Source organism: Dermacentor andersoni, chromosome 5 (assembly GCF_023375885.2).
Source record: "Dermacentor andersoni chromosome 5, qqDerAnde1_hic_scaffold, whole genome shotgun sequence".
NCBI classification, from domain to species: Eukaryota; Metazoa; Arthropoda; class Arachnida; order Ixodida; family Ixodidae; genus Dermacentor; species Dermacentor andersoni.
The window spans coordinates 112630797-112647946 of NC_092818.1; the positions used below are offsets into that span (position 1 = coordinate 112630797).

General features: G+C 47.4%; 1 long non-coding RNA gene across 1 annotated transcript in view; it reads left to right on the plus strand.

Moving 5' to 3' along the window:
* The first annotated feature begins 666 nt into the window (after positions 1-666).
* LOC129385048 (uncharacterized) overlaps positions 667-17150 on the plus strand; it is a 40301-nt gene continuing 23817 nt past the window's right edge. The window contains exon 1 of the long non-coding RNA XR_008612589.1: positions 667-1145. This is a non-coding gene — a long non-coding RNA (uncharacterized lncRNA). The remainder of the gene's footprint in view (positions 1146-17150) is intronic.

Below are 17150 nucleotides of genomic sequence, written 5' to 3' on the forward strand. Positions count from 1 at the left end.
TTGCCTCGATTTTTTTGTGAAGAACTAAAAATAAAATACTCCTTTTTGCCTTCCTTTCGTAGCTGGATTGGTATTGGAGGTGGTCCTCTTTTGTACTTAGCGTTGTCTTTCGAGCGCGGTGTGTCTGTGTTTGACGCACTCCGAAATCAAGCCTCCCGCGCGGGGCTGCAATACAATGTTGCCGCCACTGCGGCAGGGAGACGTCCCTATACTCATTCGAGGTGAAGCGTTTGCTTTTGTCGTCAAGAGGCGAGACGCCTTTTTGGCATCGAGGGCTCGGCTTCTGGATGCCGACCTACCGCCTGCCGCCAGCATCCCCTTTTTTCCTTAGCGCACTTTCGTCAGCGTTCCGCAAGAGCAAGTCTCCTCAGGCGGCGTTCCCGACTTTCTCTGTCTTCCCTTTTTTTTTCCTTCGGGTGATGCTTGTGCAGCCGCCTTTATCCCCCTGGAGCGCTCCGCCACTTTATACCCTTCTTCCTTTCTTCTGATGGGCATCGCCTTACGTTATTCTCCTACCAATTTCCATAGAGATTGAACACTTACGTGAAAATGCGTCCTTTATAAACTATGTTTTCTTATAGTTTTGTTCCTTGTTTGTTTCTTGTTATTGTGTCCTTAACAAATTATTTAAGTCGTGTTCCTTTATTAGTTTTGGAAAAATGAAATGAAGCCTGCTGACTTGCACCTGAAATATAATTCCTGTTTCGCAATGGTGATGCTGTATGAACGTTTTTTCCTAACTGTTCTGTGGCCATTATTCGAAGTTCCCTCGAAAGATGTACCGTCGCCAACTCAAAAGAGCGCCAAAAAAAAAAAGAAAGTAAGCACGACACAAATGTTGTATGCAGGCTGTTCACAGTGCTTCTGACATTTCCTCGTACAGGCTCTACTTTTCTCGTCCATTGGCGCTAGTGCGGTCAGGCTGGCTGCGTCGACGTCCGGCACAGGATTGTCAGTTATCGGCGCGAAGAAAACGGCGAGCATTGAATTGATCTCGGTTGCGTTATCGCTACTCTCGACAGAAGTCTTCGTAACGTGGCCGGCTTTATTTGTAATGCAGTTGCGGCACAGCCATTTCATCAGTGGGCCCAGCGCAATTGCTGTATGCAGGCTGTTCCCCAACGCGTCTGCTTCTTCTTGTACAGGTTAGCCATTTTCACTCATTTCGTAGTGATGAGTCATGCCTTGTGGTTCCAACGTGCCAACGCAGACGTGTACCTATTGCTTGCGCGTTTTTTTTTGTTTTTTTTTTTTTTATGAGCGGGTTACTTCTCGACGGGAAAATTGAGCAACATTCACGTTCTTGAAAAAAATGTTTTAGGAGCTCCTGTGTGGGGAAGAAACCGATTCGCCCTGATATGGCTGACGCGAACTCTCATCTCAAGGACGCGTAAAAGTTGATGAATTTTTTTTTTGGCACGCGTCTAACGACCATGAAGACAGGGTAAAGCAGCACCATTCTAGGGTTTCTAGAGTGTTTGAGGCTGAACACGTCAGTGTTTCTTCAGACAGTCTGCATGCTGCTGCGTGCCACAGGAGGGGCTTGTTGCCTGGAAGATCGAAACGTAGGACAAACCTTGGTGTTTGGCATTCCTGAAGAGTCAATTGGAACCAAAACGATTTCGCGAAGTAAAGTAATTAAGCAAGTTATTCATAAAAAGTTGGGTGTGAACTGTTTGTCTGTTTGCAAAATTTCTGGAGTGGGTAAAGGTTTCTAATAATTTTTTTTTTTAATTATGGGGTTTTACGTGCCAAAACCACTTTCTGATTATGAGGCACGCCGTAGTGGAGGACTCCGGAAATTTCGACCACCTGGGGTTCTTTAACGTGCACCTAAATCTAAGTACATGGGTGTTTTCGCATTTCGCCCCCATCGAAATGCGGCCGCCGTGACCGGGATTCGATCCCGCGACCTCGTGCTCAGCAGCCTAACACCATAGCCACTGAGCAACCACGGCGGGTAAAAGGTTTCTCAAACCATCTAGTTATTCTTGTTATATGTTACCGAAAAGAAAGCTATAATAAATGACGTCAGAAAGCTTGAAGGAACACGAATAAGCATTCTATATGATGCTCTGATTGCACGCGGCTTAGACGAAAACTTCTGTGGAACAGTGCAAAGGCAGATAAAGATGCAAACAAGAAAGGCTCACTTGATAGATGATAAGGCTCGTATTATTGGGAATCTTTTCACTAAGTACGGCTCTTCAATTTCCAAATGACAGTGCCTAAACTGAGTAGCTTATTAAAGAATAATCGGGTTTTACGTGCCAAAACCACTTTCTGCTTATGAGGCAAGCCATAGGGGGGGACTTCGGAAATTTGGACCACCTGCATGGGGCTCTTCAACGTGCACCTAAATCTAAGTACACGGGTGTTTTCACATTTCGCCCCCATCGAAATGCAGCCGCCGTGGCCAGTATTCGATCCCGCGACCTTGTGCTTAGCAGTCCAACATCGTAGCCACTAAGCAACCACGGCGGGTACCGAGGTGTTTATTGCCTCCAAGCTTGTGAATAATGTGAAAACAAGTTCATTGGAATGCTTTCACTGCCATGAGCATAAAAAATAAACAGGAAAGTTTGAAGGAATATTAAGTTTCTGGGTTTTACATTCCAAAAGAACTATATTGACCGGTGTACTTATTGATCCCTTTCTCGGGGACTTATTTTACATACTAAAAAAATAATCTTATCGCTCAGTGCAAGACGCGCCTGTACGATTAGAACCTACTGGACTGTTATCGATGGTTCTATATATATATATATATATATATATATATATATATATATATATATATATATATATATATACGTTGTCTGTTGTCACGGAAGCTTGTGTAATCTGATTGCATACGCGACACGAATTATGCAGTACTTTGTGGAAAACATGCGGGCACCAGTGATTACTCTGGATGTGGTGGTGGTAGTGCTGGTGGTGATGATGATGACTAGTGTATAAAAGCCGGCGCGCTTGACCGGCAGATAAGATTTTCGACGATCGCCGACTGTATTTACCGCTATCGTTGTTCTTTGCGTGTAGCCTGTTTTCAATCACAGGTTGGCCCAATAAAGCGCTGGTTTCGCCATCCACAGTTTAGCTGCCTTGTTCGCCGTCTCTACTATGTATACGTGACAATAGGATTATAAGAGACGCCGTGGTGGGGGATCAATAAGCAGTTTTAGTTGGGCGTCCGCAACCACCCCCGTGAGCAGGGCGCGAGGTTGTGCGTGCGTAGCATAGCGCGCGCGCACGATACTGCAATAGTTGGCCGGACGCAAAAGCTGACAAGGGGATTGCTGACTTGCAAGAAAAGGAGGGAGAGAGATAAGTAGAAGGCAGGGAGGTTAACCACTTCTTTGGAACAGTGCGAAGGCAGATAAAGATGCAGACAAGAAAGGCAACAATACAAAGCGGTACCGCGATCCTGTGAATTGCACACAACTCATGGAAGTTCTTGCGAGCGTAGGAACCAGTAGTGCGCTACTCAGCGCCGCCGTATGCCACCTTCTGAAACTGTGTAGCCAATATCAGCCGCCACGAAGTCAAACCACAAGCCGGAGTCATATCTTCGGCAAGAGCGATATCGAAAAATGGGCTCTCGTGGGCACGCGAGAACACGCGAGAACGTCCCGCTAAAGCCGCTGAGCCCGCAGCGGACGTTACGCAGCTTTTGAAAAGCTGCGGGCGCACGCAAGATACCGTGCGTGTCCCTGCGTACTGCGCATGTGCACTAACGCCTCCGCAGGTTTGCTGCGTACGCAGAGCTGCTGCGGACGCCCAACTAAAACTGTCTAATTTCGGCCACCTGGGGTCCTTCACGGTGCGGCGAATTGCACGTACACGGGCGTTATTGCGTTTCTCTCCTGTCGAAATACGGCGGCCGCGGCCGGGGTTTGTTCCCGTGCCCTTTTTCTTAGCGACGCAACGCCAGACAAGCGCACCATCACGACGGGTAAAATAAAACATTTAGAAAACGCTCCTTTGTTACGTGATCCTTACATTTGTTTTCCACAAAAGCTTGGCTCCAGGGTCCAATTTCTGATGATAAAGTTATACCACTTGGTTATCAAGTGTTCTGGCGTGATCTAAGTTAATTATCGTTGTAGTTACATGTATATGTAAATGTAGCGTTGACATAATAGTTCTTGTGTGAAGAAATCAACATGCAAGTTTATTGCTGAGTTTATTGACTTGGGGGATATCGTTTTTCCTTTGGGCTGTTTGTAGTACTTCAGATGCTGTTGTGTTGTTTATTATCAAACGTTACTATAATTGGCTATGATTGAGAGACAAAAATATTATTGACGCGAATGTTCATTCACCTCTTCCTTCGATTTATTCGCTGCAGCTGCTGCTGGCTGGTTTCTTTGCAAATAGTGCAAACGCAGGACAGCACTCCTATCTTTATGCCCTTACTTGTGATTATTCCTGCGTTGTCGTGTCCATCGTGTCGTCATGGTCGTTCCACTGTCGATGTCCCTCTCACCCGCCACTTCCACGGGCGGGAAGGACCTCGAGGGGTTCGTGGGTCCCTGCAGCCTGCGAAGAGCCGATACAGCTATACTGCGCTTGCGCGAGTGGGTTCACAGGAGTCATGTGGTGTCACGTGACTCCCTCTCTGGCAAGATGAAGAATGGCATATTCAGCGCGCCGCTGCTATGGCCGTGGGACGGCGCCTGAAAGCGGTACGCTATTCCGGGAAGCTTATCTCTAGTTTGTTCCAGTCTTTACGCAAGCATGTCAGTACACCTGGTAATGCTTTGCCTAATCCCAAACCATGTTGAGTAGCCAGCTGCCGTCCAAATGCTTTGCGTAACATCAATTACCACAGTGCGTGCGAGCTATTTAATTTAACTGTTTCCTCTTTTGGTTTGACGTAATAAGTATATAAGTATAAAAGGTAAACTTTAGTAATATAATGTTTCATCACTGATACTCTTATACTGCGCTTATTTCGAGAATTTTAGAAATGATTCTGAAAATACGCGCATTTATCCCGAGGAAAAACGATTCTCGTGTAATATGGTATACAGACATTGCTATAAATGTTGTTGGCTTCAGAGACACTCTCATGCGAAAACTGTTTTATGGTGCCTTGCCTTAACAATTGGTGCAAAACACGTGCTACTCTATCATTCAAATACGCAGACGTTTGAGGCGCATTCGCACGATTGTTTTAAAGGAAAGCTTTCTTCGGCATTTTCCTTCAAATTCCTCGCTGTTGCTGATGCCTTGCCGAATGGTTAACACACAGGACAGGCCTATATTTATCCCACTACTTGTGATCATTCCTGTGCTGTCATGTCGTCATGCTCGTTCCATCGTCGTCAGTTTGCCGTAGTGACTCTACTGTTGTCATCTCATTGTCGTCACGCCCATGGCTCAGTCCGTAAAAGGTTGAGATAGGCGGGGGAAAATCTGCCAGGCGGGCTGCATCGACCAGCGTGAGCACCACGTTGTCGTCATGCCGTCCTTGTGACGCTATCGTCGACATACAGTCATCGCCATTTTAGCGTCGTCATACTTTTGTCGTCATGGTGTCGTCGTACCATTGTCATCGTTGGTGGCTGATGGATAGTCTTTCATGATTGGCGGTTACCGGACATTGTGTAAACCAACACCGGAAACAGTGCGGTTCGAAATGTCCCGCGGTGGCAAGTGACACAGGCAAGCGGGGAGTGAGCTCCAACACCAAGGCGTCGTCGTTGTCATGCCACCGTCATCACTTCATCTCCTTCATGCCGTCGCAGTCATTTCTTCGTACTCATGTCATCGTCATCCTTCCGCCGTCTTCACCCTGTCGCTGTAAATGCGTTGTTGCGTCATATTGTTCTCCTCCAAACCGTCATTTTAGAGGCATCGTCATCATGCCGTCGTCGTTGCGTTGTCATTATTTGTTCATAGTTTGTCACACCGCTGTCGTCATACAGCGGTCATCATTCCAGCATCGTCATACCATTTTTGACGTGCATTTGTAATCATTTTAGTACCGTCATTCCATCGTCGTTATGCTGTCGTCATCATGCCTGCGTCATCATACCGTCGACATCATGCCGTCATCGTCACCCCAGCGTCCAAATGCTGTAGTCGTCATGCCGTCATCGCTACGAAGTCGCCGTCATGCCGTTGTAGTCGTTCCATCAACGTCATGTATGGCATGGGTATGATCGAGCGCAACAAGTTTATGTTCAACGGCGGCTGCTCCCATTGAAAATGTGCTCAACTGTGTATCGTAGGTAGTCGATCGCTAAGAAGGAACAGCGTTCTTCACAAACATCAATAGACCAAACGACCCCATAGACCAAACGCATTCAGTTTATAGGAAGCCTAAATTTATAGAATTTATAGATTTATATATATCTAAATGGGATTTAAAGGAAGTTGCTGAACGAATTCTACTCTTTCTGACCCATTTGGTTAGCTTATCTGTGGAAGCGAGTTGACTACTGTTACGGTCGGCGTCTAGCACCCCGTGAAAAAAAAAAAGGATTCTCACCCACCATGCCTCATCGAAACGAAGTGTGACTGCCTAATTCGCCATGGTTGTCTCGAGTGTATGCCGGTCTGGCGAAAGCCCCTCAATGTTTACAGGCCCCTTTTGTGCGTGTGCTACTTTAGAGGGACCCTTTCCTCGAACTGTCAAGCTCTGCAGGAGAACTTGCGCGAACCAGCAACGCACGAAAGAGAAGGGTTCAGCTGTATACTATTCCCAGTACCGCGGACTGCCGCCTGCAGAGGCGCGCTCGCGGATAGCTCAACTGCGAGAATGGATCAGTCGCCCTTCCGCAACTAGACGCCCTTTCCGCGAACCAACGTCGCCTAGAATAAAGGAACAGCGTCTACATTCCCGGACCTGCGGCTTGGTATATCCGGATCCGGGACGCTCCTTCCTTGATGCAGGCTTGGTATCTACGGCTGCGGGTCGCCCTTCCGCAACTAGTCGCCCTTCCGCAACTAGACGAGCTTTCCAAGAACCAACGTCGCCTAGAATGAAGGAACAGCGTCTACATTCCCGGACCTGCGGCTTGGTATCTCTGAAAGCGGGGCGCTCTTTCCTTGCTGCAGGCTTGGTATCTACGGTGGCGGGTCGCCCTTCCGCAACTAGACGCCTTTTCCGCGAACCCACGTCGCCTAGAAGAAAGGAAAAACGTCTACTTTCTTTGCTGCAGGCTTGGTATCTACGGAGGCGGAAGGCCCATCCACAAACTAGACTATATGACTGTCACGTGACGTCGATGGGAGCAAGATCCCTCCCACGATTTTAGAGAGCCTGTTTAAGGGGCTCCGAAATGTACTTCTAAATCACTTCATTCTCTTCTCTTCATCTTTCACCAACCTTTGAATAAACCGTGCAAGTTTCGCACTAGAAATCGTCTCGCCCTTGCCTGGTCGCCATGGTCTACTGGATGCCTGCAGCCCGCCGACAACTCCACGCTAGCAAATAGTAACGTCGGTAGAGCTTCGATAAACAAGCGTCGCTACAACTCGGCAGCAGTACGATACGCTACCCTGGAGTACGCAACGCTACCTACCGACCAGCATGCTGCCCAAGTAGTTCCTATTCTAAAAATATGTAAAATATGTATCCCACTACCTGTTTCTAATTGTCAAGTGGCTTAATTTGATGTTTGAATTTACTTTGGTGTTTTTGCACAGGTGGACGTATTATTTTTGAATTTTTCTAAAGTGTTCCCCAAGCTGCCTTGTGGTGAACTGCTGTATTATTCAGAGTGCCTCAGTTTACCTTCCTGCATTGTTCAGTGAACTGGTGCTTATCTATCTAAGAGATCACCGTTTGTGGATATTTGATCTTCTTCGTCTTAGATGGAGGAAGACGAAGTTACTCAGTGCTAGAACTACCTGAGGCTTCATCATCATCATTCATCAGCATCTGTCCCAGCTAGCCAGTTTTCGTCAAATTTTCATCAGTCTCTGGGGCATTTTCCGCGTCCTGGCTTGAGGCGATGGACGCGGAACGTTCCGCAGGCCTGTGCTGCCAGAAGTCTGCAACGGCAATCTCTTCTATGAGTCAAGGCACCTGGTCAACCACCAGTGACCGCTCAACAGAGACTCCTACTCCTGTGGCCATGGATGCAGAGCCTATTGCCGGCCCGTCTGGCAAGATCACTACATTAACAAGTTCCTCAAGGAAACGAGGCACCTGGTCCAGCACCAGCAAAGACACAGAGGTCTACTCAATCACAGGTGACGACTCATCTGATGACAGCTTCGTGTCGGTGAGGAGCCGAAGGGCTAAAAGGAGGCTTATCAAGGCGTCGTCACCAGCGAGTACGTCAACCATGCAGGCAGGTAGTGAACGCTGGCCGCACACCATCCTCTTCATGCCAGTGGATTCTTCTGTCAACCTTCGAGTATTGAACAGGCAAGCTCTCTCTGTTTTTCTTGAGGGAAAGGCGCCAAACGAAATCAAGGAAGTCCGGCTGAACACACGAAAGAATGTTCTAGCTGTCGACACAACCCGTGGAACCACGCTGGAGACGCTACGACAGATAACAGATTTGGGCAACATAAAAGTACGATCGGTCATACCTATGGATGGGGCCTGCACTGCAGGTGTGATCTACGATGTTGACTTGGCTATTTCGAACTCGGACCTGCCAATTCTGATCAAACCGGCATACGAAGGAATGGTCATCACGCACGTATGCCGACTTGGCAACAGCCGTTGTGTGAAGATTGTGTTCAAGGGGGATTCCATCCCTTCGCACGTAAAGGTCGGTCACTTCCGACATGTCGTACGACGGTTTATCCCAAAGCCGCTTCAATGCCACAAGTGCTTTAAGATCGGACATGTTAAGGGCGCCTGCGCAAACTCCCCAATATGCCCCCGGTGCGCGGAGTCACACACGGTAGATGTCTGCCGTGCCACAAACTTTAGGTGTGGCAACTGTGAAGGCAACCATGAAGCGACGTCTAAAGAATGCCCAAGAATCAAAAAAGAGTTCGAAGTTCTGAAGCAAATGGTGAGGGATAACTCAACCCATAGAGAAGCCTCAGAAAAGATCCGGCGTCGACGTCGTCATCGACAGAAACGCTCAAGACAGGGTGGAGCTCGTGCGCCGCTTGCGCCAACGCCATCATCTTCATATAGAACGCCCGAGAGCACAAGGAGGCCTCAGACGGGAAATGCTGCCCCCGTGGAAGAGTGGCCGGCGCTTGCAAGCTCTCAGTTTTCTAAGGAGCCTCCACGCTTGATGCTCCCATCGAAGCCCGCTTCTGTCGGTGAGGCTTCAACAGTCGACTGCCAAATGATCCCGGTGCTGCGATCCATTGTGAATGTCATCAGGGCCATGCTGACAAGCATTGACACTCCATCTGCTCGTAGTGGACTACAAGTGCTCGACGCGCTGAGCCCCGTCCTAGCAAGCCTTGAGTGAAGCCATGACTGACAATCGCAAGTCATTTCGTAAGGAGGTCAGAGAAGCGTTGATCCTACAGTGGAACGCGAGAGGTCTAAGATCTCGCATCGCCGATTTTCGTCAATTTGTTCTCACTAACCGCTTTCCAATCATTGTCATCTGTGAACCAAGATTATCCCATCCAATGAGACTATCCGGCTACGAGACAATATTCTCATCAAGCGACATCAAAAGTAGCAAGGTGGTCGTGTTTATTCGCCGTGAACTCACTTACGTCGTCCAACCGGTGCAACATCATGACGACAATCAGTATGTGTGCATGACTGTTAAAAATAGGAAAGTCACCTTTGCACTCTTGGGGGTGTATCTGTCTCCATCAAGTCGATTTGACACCAAAAGACTAGAAGACATCTTGAAAACGCAACCTGGTCCATGGATTATCACCGGGGATTTCAACGCTCACCATACCATTTGGGGAAGCTCAAAGGTTAACGCGACGGGAAGACGACTAGCTTCATTAGCTTCCAACAATGGTCTCTACCTGCTGAATGACGCGAGTTCAACATTTCTGCGGGGAATAGCGTACAGCAGCTGCCTCGATTTGACTTTCGTCTCCAACCGCCTCGCCACACATGTTAAGTGGTTTTTGGACATTGAAACGCACGGAAGTGACCACATCCCCACTTACCTCAAGATCAAGGGAATGTCCAACACGTATACGTTCACCACGATACGAAGAATAGATTGGTCTGTCTTTAAATCCCAGATTGAGGACGCTTGTCACAAAGGCCTCTCTTGTGGACTTCAACAAGCTATTAAGAAAACGGCACAGACGGCCACGCGCACACTTACGTGTTCTCCAAGGTATTCTGAATTCGACCTGGAATTGGAGCGGCTTCGTGCGATTCGCTGTCGTGCCGAAAGGGTATATCGACGCACTAAGTCAATTCAGGATCTCAGAACAGCCAGGCGAATGCAAAAGAAGATACAACGCCGCATGGATAAACTTGAGGCTCAGCGTTGGTCGAAATTTTGTGCGTCGCTAGATCCACGCAAACCGCTCTCTCAAATATGGAGAACTATGCGAGGTCTACGTTCTGTTCCGGAACAGCGTTTCCCGTTTAAGGCCCTAGCACTATTACAGCGCCGACAAGACATTGATGTGGCGGAAGACTTCTGTGCTATGATTGCGGGCAGGCCAACTCGCACAGGTTCGCTTACATTGAACCGTATTCCAGATTCACGCGATTCACGCATGGATCTGCCTTTCACGACGCAAGAGCATGACGCGGCGCTCGCCCTATGTAATCGGTCGTCGTCGCCTGGTCCGGATGACATATCTTACCGCATGCTATGTCACCTTGGTGACCGGGCAAGAAGTGCACTCCTTCATATCTATAACGAGTCCTGGCAAGAGGGCAGAGTTCCTCAACATTGGAAGCTCAGCCGCCTGGTACCGCTTCTTAAGCCTGGCAAGTATCCCTTAGAGATTACTTCATACCGACCAATTGCGCTGGCAAGCTGCGTTGGGAAGGTAATGGAGCGAATGATCCTCGCCAGACTTGAGTGGTATCTTGAACATTACGAAATCTACCCGGACGCCATGGCTGGTTTTCGACGTCACCGATGTTCTATCGACAACGTTATCGATCTGGTAACCTATGTTCAACACCAAAAGACGTGTAAGAGGTTATTTGTCGCAATGTTCTTAGATATAAAGGGAGCCTACGACAACGTTCTTCATGACGCCATACTTGAAGAATTGGAATCGGTGGGCCTAGGCGGTCCATTATATCGTTGGACTCGCAGTTATTTACATAGGCGGTCTCTATTTCTTAACACTGAAGCTGGCCCAACCTCGCAATATTATACGCACCATGGAGTTCCACAAGGTGGTGTCTTGAGTCCCACGCTTTTCAACCTTGTACTCATTGGTCTCGTGGAACGACTTCCGAACACAGTTAAAATTTCAGTGTATTCCGATGACATCTGCGTGTGGGCATCTGGTGTGACACTGCCGCAAGTACGCGCCAGGCTTCAAAAAGCTGCCACGTCAACATCGGCCTACTTAAATGAACAAGGCCTCAAGATCTCGCCAGAAAAATGCGCATTGGTCGCGTTTAGCCGGAAGCCAATGAGATCATACGATGTCTCTATCGACGGTCAAAACATTCCTTATGTCAGGACGCACCGATTATTAGGAGTAATCATTGATCGCGACCTCTGCTGGAGTCCTCATGTGGTCTACCTAAAGAAGCGGCTGACGGATATCTCTAATGTGTTTAAGTTTCTTGGAGGAAATGTCTGGTGTACTTCAGTACATGCAATGATGCAACTGTACAGGACGCTCTTTCTTGGGTATTTGCGATACAGCTTGCCTGTGCTGACCAACACCTGCAAAAGTAATATCCGTACACTCGAAAGCGTCCAGGCCCAGGCGCTTAGAGTGTGTCTTGGATTGCCGCGGTGTTCGTCAACGGCTGAAACCATTGCGATTGCACACGATTTCCCAGCCAAGACCCATATATTCATGGAAGCACTCAGAGCACACGTAAGACACCTTGCTCGAGCCCCTGCCCATCATCTAGCCACACTGCCACAGGATCGACCACGTGCTTCCTTTTGTGAAACTGTCCTGCCCTATTGTGCATACCTTCCATCAGATTATACAGCTCCAGCGAAAGTTCCGTTTCCACCATGGTGCTTGGCTCAAGTAAAGGTTCGACTTATCGTACCAGGCATACGAACAAAAGCCCAAGTCTCGTCTCCAGCACTCAAGCAGCTTTCACTGCTCTTGCTGTACGAGACGTACAACGATCATCATCATCTGTATACTGACGCTTCAACCATGGTGAATGGGTCTGCAGGATCGGTGATCTTTCCTGCAAAACCTTCCACCATAAAGATTCGACTCTCTCACCAGACTACATCGACTGCCGCGGAGCTTGCTGCTATTCGTTGTGCACTTCGTGTAATTTCTGAAGAAATACCCAAGAAATGGAGCGTGTTCACTGACTCCAAGGCTGCACTTCATTGTTTGGTTTCTGCCTTACGCCGAGGACCCCACGAACAACTAGTTCTAGAAATCAGACTGCTGCTTCACCACCTCGTCGAGCAAGGACACGACATCACGTTGCAGTGGATTCCAAGCCACTGTGGCATAATGGGCAATGAACTTGCCGACGCAGCAGCACGATCTGCACATGAGGAGGGCTTGCAAGACTCCATTCCGTTCTCAAGAACAGACGCTGCAACGAAAATTCGTGTGCTTGCAAATGAAGCCATCAAAACTTTATGGAACACACCAAGCTTAAAGCATACACGTCTACACCGACTGGACCCATCCCTTCGACTTCGACCCCCATCTGGACTCTCTCGACTAGAAACAGCAGTACTTTGCCGACTGTGGCTTGGTGTCGCCTACACAAGATCCTTCGCCTTCCGAGTCGGTATGGACGACAGCGCGGCTTGCAGACACTGCGGCGGCGAGGAGACCATCGAACACGTGCTCTGCCACTGTCCTCAATACAGCGCGCACCGGCTGTCACTAGCGACCACGTTGGCACGCCTTGACGACAGGCCACTTTCAGAACAGTCAGTTTTGGAATGCCGACGTGAACTGTCGTCGCAGCAAAAGTCGGTCAAGGCTTTGTTGACTTTTCTACGTGACAGTGGCCTATTAGAAAGACTATAATGACCCCATTTCATCCCTTTTCATATTTTTTTTCTCACGCTTTTATTTTTGTCACGCTCTTCTTTCCGTCTTTACTTCCCCTTTCCCTTCCCCTAGTGCAGGGTAGCAAACCGGAGGTTTTAAGTCTGGTTAACCTCCCTGCCTTTCTCTCATTTGCATCTCTCTTCTTCGTCTTACACGCTTCCGATCACATCGGTAGTTCCACATGGCAGTATTTCGGGCCCATTGTTTCTCCTTATTTATGTGAAACATCCGGCTGATTTGGTGTAAGGTGATGTGTCGAACAGGGTGTTCGCTTATGATTGTACAAGTTGTAAGCAAATTTCGTATAAATATTGTCATCGCTCATAACATAACACAGTAGTCGCAATAAATCATTTGTCTATATGTTTGTGCATGATACTAAATTGAGATAAAACTGTTTTCTTATGAGCTCTCTTAGTTTCTTAGTACTTTTCATATGTGCCCCAATATAGCACGAGTTCACGCAAAAGAAGTATCTACGTGTGACAATGAGAAGCAAGCTTACTCTAACTAGCACTTTTGAACCCAATCTCAAAAATCCTATCTAAAGAACGCTAGCGTAGAATGCACGGGTAATGTCCAAACTAGAGTACGCCGCTATGTTATGGAGCCTACATTTAAAAAAAGGGGTATCGTACTGATTGAAAGAGGCATAGGGTTTATTTTAGGGAAATATAGCATAGGAGACTCACCGTCACTTATAATAACAAAAATAACAGTATTACATTACTCGAGGCGCGTAGTAAAGTTAGGTATTTCGCTTTTATTTATGACTATCTTGAAAAAAAATTTCTCTTTCAAAATACGCTTCACAAAATGCGTAAAATCCAATACTACTAAAACAAAACCAAAATCTATTTACAAAAGAAGCAAAAAAAAAAAAAAAACTAAATAAGAACCCACACGACTGTTAATGTAATATGGTCTACAGGATTAGATTTTCTGTTAGTACATGAAAAAGGTGCAAAAGAACACTACAGTGTTCTTTTAATAGCCAACGAAAGGAAAGAGAACACGAAGGCGCGCATGGTAGCATCGGCAAAAGGATTGAAACATCATCCTTTGGCAGCGCGCGTGCAGCTCTGCCAGCTCATTAATATATTGACGACGCTGTTTCTGCTTGCCCGATTGGGGAAGCACCTATCAGTACGTGGATGTCAATTTTTGCGTGCTTCCACCAAAAGCTCTTTGCCTGATTTGCTAATACGACTGTGCAAATCCTTCATCACGAAAAGATGCATGAAAAGATGCACGGAAAGTGCACGTTAGAGGGCAGGTCCTGTATTTTTGTTGAGCTTCAAGGCACACGTTTTTTGGATGAAAATAAAGACCTTAATGTAGCGAATTCGTAATTTTGACCGCGGTAAATATTACAATGACTGACTTTAGGCATGTGCTCTAAACATTTGGTGTACCATGGAATTTCTGCTGGAAGGTGCGAACTCGAAACTTTGAGAGAACAAAACGTGCGACCTGCACGTTAAGAAATCTGAAGATTTCCCTGTTTTACAGCAATGCACGTGCATGGAATGGTAGTGCCATGACAGACCAGTCGTGTTGGCGTCAAGCCTTTTCATTAAAACCAGTTCCCTGTCTTCTTCTCCTCACAATAGAAGGGACGTCCTGTGTCAGAGTTCTAAATAACTCGCTTCGTACGTTGCTGCAATCTCCACACCAACGCCTCAACCGCCCATTTTCGCTGTCAGAGTGCTCCAGAAACTACTGAAGCGCTTTTCACTTGCAAAGTTTCGCGTTCACTTTCGTTTTTTTATTTTGCTCTTTTTTATTTTCCTTCTATCTCCCCGGTACCAGACTGCAAGTGCAGCGACAGCTAGTTTTTTTTTTTTTCCGTTCCGGATGAATGCACTTTTCCCCGCGGTGCAATCTCGTGCATCTGCTTGCAGCAACTACGTTAAACGTATGTAGCTCTTTATGACGCCGTCGCTTGCGCAAGGAAGACGAACTGCACTGGACAATTCCGGGCGGACGGCAGGCTGCAGAGTGTAAAACTCTCCGTGTTCGCCGGTCGACAGCGATATATCATTGAAGGCGGTTGTGCTTCGCAAACGTGTTCTGTATCGAAATGACCAGACAGAGGTGCGCTCCCGCGCTATGTTGCAAAGAGTCTGCTATGCCTCATTTATCGTCCACATGCAAAGTAAATGGGTCGTGCTGTTACTCGCAGTGGTCCACGTATCAGCTTCGTGGTTGAGTATTTTGCGTCACCGTTGTATTGTTTCTTATTTGAGCGCCTAATGTTCTAAAACGAAGCATTCTTTACCTCTTCCTTCGACTTTCCCGCCGCCGCTGCAGCTGCTCCTGCTGTCTGGCGCACCGCGTTGACCTACCGCGATGACTGAAGGCACTTTCGCTGCGTGTGCCGCTCGATGCGCGCTGTAATGTGATAGTGGCTAATATTGGGGCTTTGCACAATGGAACAACTATGTGCTGAACGCCAAATATTCATTTTGGCAAATAGTAGAAAGCTTTAGCTTGTCCGCAGACACATTATTCTTTATAGAAGTGCCCGGCTACGTCAAACGTAGACGCCATTCATAAGAGCGGTAGCGACATCTTGTGATACTCTGTCTTACGTCAAGTGAAACCTATCTTTTCGTTGCATAGCTGTTCTTGTATAAGCAATACATAAAAACGCGATTGCTTGTTGCAAATTGCATAGCTCTCGACACTTTACACCAGCAGGTGAGTTAGTTACCGCAAAAAAATACTCTGCGTCCCCTCTAAGTAAGCGCCATGTGACTAAATGGCGCCACAAACATGATGTATTGTTTATGTCACTTTTTATTTTCTGTTTTTCTTTTAAATGATTTTCGGTTTTTTAACATTCTTTCTTTCTTCTAATTTGGCCAGAGTATATTAATCGCCTGTTACGAGGGGTACGGCCACAAGTTCAGTTCAGCCCAAGTTTACCTTGCGGTTAGAAGGGCTATTTTACTTGCTGCCACTTCATCGTGCCGCAGAAGGTAGATTAATGTTAACTCGTGCCTTGATCCTATCATGATAAAAAAGAGCACGGCGCGGACACTGTGGCCGACGCCAGACACGATGCGAGCCGAGACTTACCAGCTCCTTACCGTCTAGTATGCCGTACGGTAAAGTGCACGCATGCGCAGTTTTCGACCGGCACGGTATTACCGCACTTACCGTACAGTAACGTAGCAATGCTAACACTCTCTAATAACAGCCTCAAAAATTTTCGCTTGTACTTGCCATACAAGGAGGAGGAGGGGGGTTTATAGGGAAGGAGTGACGTGAGAAGGCAAGGAAACGCTACTTTGGGTTTTACTACTGTAGACTTGACAGCGCTCGCGGGCAAACGAGATAAATTTATGTTCGATACACGGTACGACACGTTTCCGCTATTTCAGAAAAATAAACACCATGCGAATTTGTCAAGCGGACGACTTACCCAGGGTGTGCTGAAGCAGAGCCGCATTAAAGCGTACCGTAGAGCCTAGGCAACACTACGAAATCGGTAACAATTTAAATCAACACTTCTGTGCCCACCGCGGTAGCTTTGCGGCGATGGCATTGTTCGAAGTCGCGGGTTTGATTCCGACCACGGCAGCAGCATTTCGATGGGGGCAAAATAAAAAGACGATGGTGCACTTAGATTTAGTGACACGATTAGATTAGATTATAGAGTTTTACGTGCTCAAATTGTGATTGGATTATGAGGCACGCCGTAGTGGGGGACTCCGGAATAACGTGCACCACCATGCAGGGGTTCTTTAACAACCACCTAAATCTAAGTACACGGGTGCTTTCGGATTTCGCGCCCATCGAAATGCGACCGCCGTGGCCGGGAGATTTAGGGACACGTTAAAGAACACCACGGTGTCAAATCCTGAGTTAGACATTACGGCGTGCCTCATAATCCTATTGTGGTTCTGGCACGTACATCCCCATAATTCAATTCAAGTTTACTACTTCTGACACGGTGCGATGTAGCATGTGAGGCAATGAATATGCTCAACCCTTTCAGAGGTTATGAAGTATGGCGCACAACAACGCCTCAAAGAAACGCC